The sequence below is a fragment of the Aristolochia californica genome, unplaced genomic scaffold (assembly GCF_029961685.1).
Source record: "Aristolochia californica isolate CCGP_79_NKW_82.1479 unplaced genomic scaffold, dmAriCali1.0.hap1 SCAF_17, whole genome shotgun sequence".
Taxonomy (NCBI): domain Eukaryota; kingdom Viridiplantae; phylum Streptophyta; class Magnoliopsida; order Piperales; family Aristolochiaceae; genus Aristolochia; species Aristolochia californica.
In genome coordinates, this window is record NW_027181848.1 from 1,137,501 (window position 1) to 1,140,000 (window position 2,500).

Consider the following 2,500-nt stretch of genomic DNA (forward strand, 5'->3'; position numbering starts at 1 on the left):
ACGAAAACACGAACCCGAAAAAGGGACATACGCACTGGCGACACGCGCGCCCGTTTCGCCTGCCACCCATGCACACTCGCCTGGGCTGCTGGTCACATGCGTCGCTCATAGGCATTTTGCAGGCCAGCACCGGCGGATGCACGGGTCAAGCGGGACGGGACGAGCGCAGGGCTTGCTTTTGGCGGCACACGAAAACACGAACCCGAAAAAGGCGAAAAAGGGACATACACACTGGCGACACGCACGCCCGTTTCGCCTGCCACCCGTGCACACTCGCCTGGGCTGCTGGTCACGTGCGTCGCTCACAGGCATTTTGCAGGCCAGCACCGGCGGATGCACGGGTCAAGCGGGACGGGACGAGCGCAGGGCTTGCTTTTGGCGGCACACGAAAACACGAACCCGAAAAAGGCGAAAAAGGGACACACGGACAGGCGACACGAAAAAAAAGGGGTCGCCCTACCTAGGTGGGCGCAAAAACCCCGTCGGCCAGGAGGTTTCGCCAAAGTGTCTGTACTGTCACACAGGGTCAATAGCACGGGCATGGCCGGCCGCCGCACGTGCAGCGGCTTACGGACGCACGGTTCGGCGGCACAGGTGCCTGGCGGCTTTAGCACCTTGGGGTGGACAGGCCTGGCGGCAAGGGGGGCTAGGCACCTTGCTGCCAGCCGGCAATGGTGCACGGGGCGGGGCGCCACACAAACACGAAAGAGGGACAAGAGCGGGGCGATGGTCCACAGAGACGAGCCATGCACGGGGCCCGTGATCGCCGACACACGCGAACGCGGACGCGGACAAGGACAAGGACGCGACGCGCGGCGCGCGTGCGAGGTCAAGAGGGGCGCGCGCACGAAAACGCGAAAAAAGGGGCTAGCGGCCGAGAAACGCGAAAAAAACCGGGTCACCTACCTAGCCGAACGCCTAAAATCGCTTCGGGCAGGAGGTTTCGCCAAAGTGTCTGTACTGTCACACGGTCCGTACGGGCGCAACCCCATCGCGCGCCAGCACCCCTTCCTGGGGGCGCCCGCCCGCCAGGTGCCTGGCGCCCCACGCGCGCGCGCCCGGCGCCTGGCGCCTTGCCCCCCACGCGCGCCCGGCGCCTGGCGCCTGGCGCCTCGCCCCCCACGCGCGCCCGGCGCCTGGCGCCTGGCGCCTCGCCCCCCACGCGCGCGCCCGGCGCCTGGCGCCTTGCCCCCCACGCGCGCCCGGCGCCTGGCGCCTGGCGCCTCGCCCCCCACGCGCGCGCGCGCGTGGCGCCTTGCGCCTCGCGCCTTGCCTCCGCGCGTGCCTGGCGCCTGGCGCCTTGCCCCCCACGCGCCTGGGCGCCTCTTTTCCGCCTGGGCGCCCTGGCACCTTTCCGCCTGGGCGCCTGTTTTCCGCCTTGGCGCCCTGGCGCCTTTTCGCGTGGGCGCCTCTTTTCCGCCTGGGCGCCATGGCGCCTTTCGGCCTGGGCGACTCTTTTTCGCCTGGGCACCTCTTTTCCGCCTGGGCGCCTCTTTTCCGCCTGGCCAGGGCGCCTCTTTTCCGCCTGGGCGCCATGGCGCCTTTCTGCCTGGGCGCCTCTTTTTCGCCTGGGCGCCTCTTTTCTGCCTGGGCGCCCTGGCGCCTTTTCGCCTGGGCGCCTCTTTCCCACCTGGGCGCCCTGGCGCCTCTTCGCCTGGGCGCCCTGGCGCCTTTTCGCCTGGGCGCCTCTTTTGGCGCCTGGGCGCCTACGCCAGGGCGCCTCTTTTCCGCCTGGGCGCCTCTTTTTCGCCTGGGCGCCTCTTTTCCGCCTGGGTGCCCTGGCGCCATTCCGCCTGGGCGCCTCTTTTCCGCCTGGGTGCCCTGGCGCCATTCCGCCTGGGCGCCTCTTTTCCGCCTGGGCGCCCTGGCGCCTTTTCGCCTGGGTGCCTCTTTTGGCGCCTGGGCGCCTACGCCAGGGCGCCTCTTTTCCGCCAGGGCGCCTCTTTTTCGCCTGGGCGCCTCTTTTCCGCCTGGGCGCCCTGGCGCCTTTTCGCCTGGCGCCTCTTTTGGCGCCTGGGCGCCTACGCCAGGGCGCCTCTTTTCCGCCTGGGCGCCTCTTTTCCGCCTGGGTGCCCTGGCGCCATTCCGCCTGGGCGCCTCTTTTCCGCCTGGGCGCCCTGGCGCCTTTTCGCCTGGGTGCCTCTTTTGGCGCATGGGCGCCTACGCCAGGGCGCCTCTTTTCCACCTGGGCGCCCTGGCGCCTTTCCGCCTGGGCGCCTCTTTTTCGCCTGGGCGCCTCTTTTCCGCCTGGGCGCCCTGGCGCCATTCCGCCTGGGCGCCTCTTTTCCGCCTGGGCGCCCTGGCGCCTTTTCGCCTGGCGCCTCTTTTGGCGCCTGGGCGCCTACGCCAGGGCGCCTCTTTTCCGCCTGGGCGCCTCTTTTTCGCCTGGGCGCCTCTTTTCCGCCTGGGCGCCCTGGCGCCATTCCGCCTGGGCGCCTCTTTTCCGCCTGGGCGCCCTGGCGCCTCTTTTGGCGCCTGGGCGCCTACGCCAGGGCGCCTC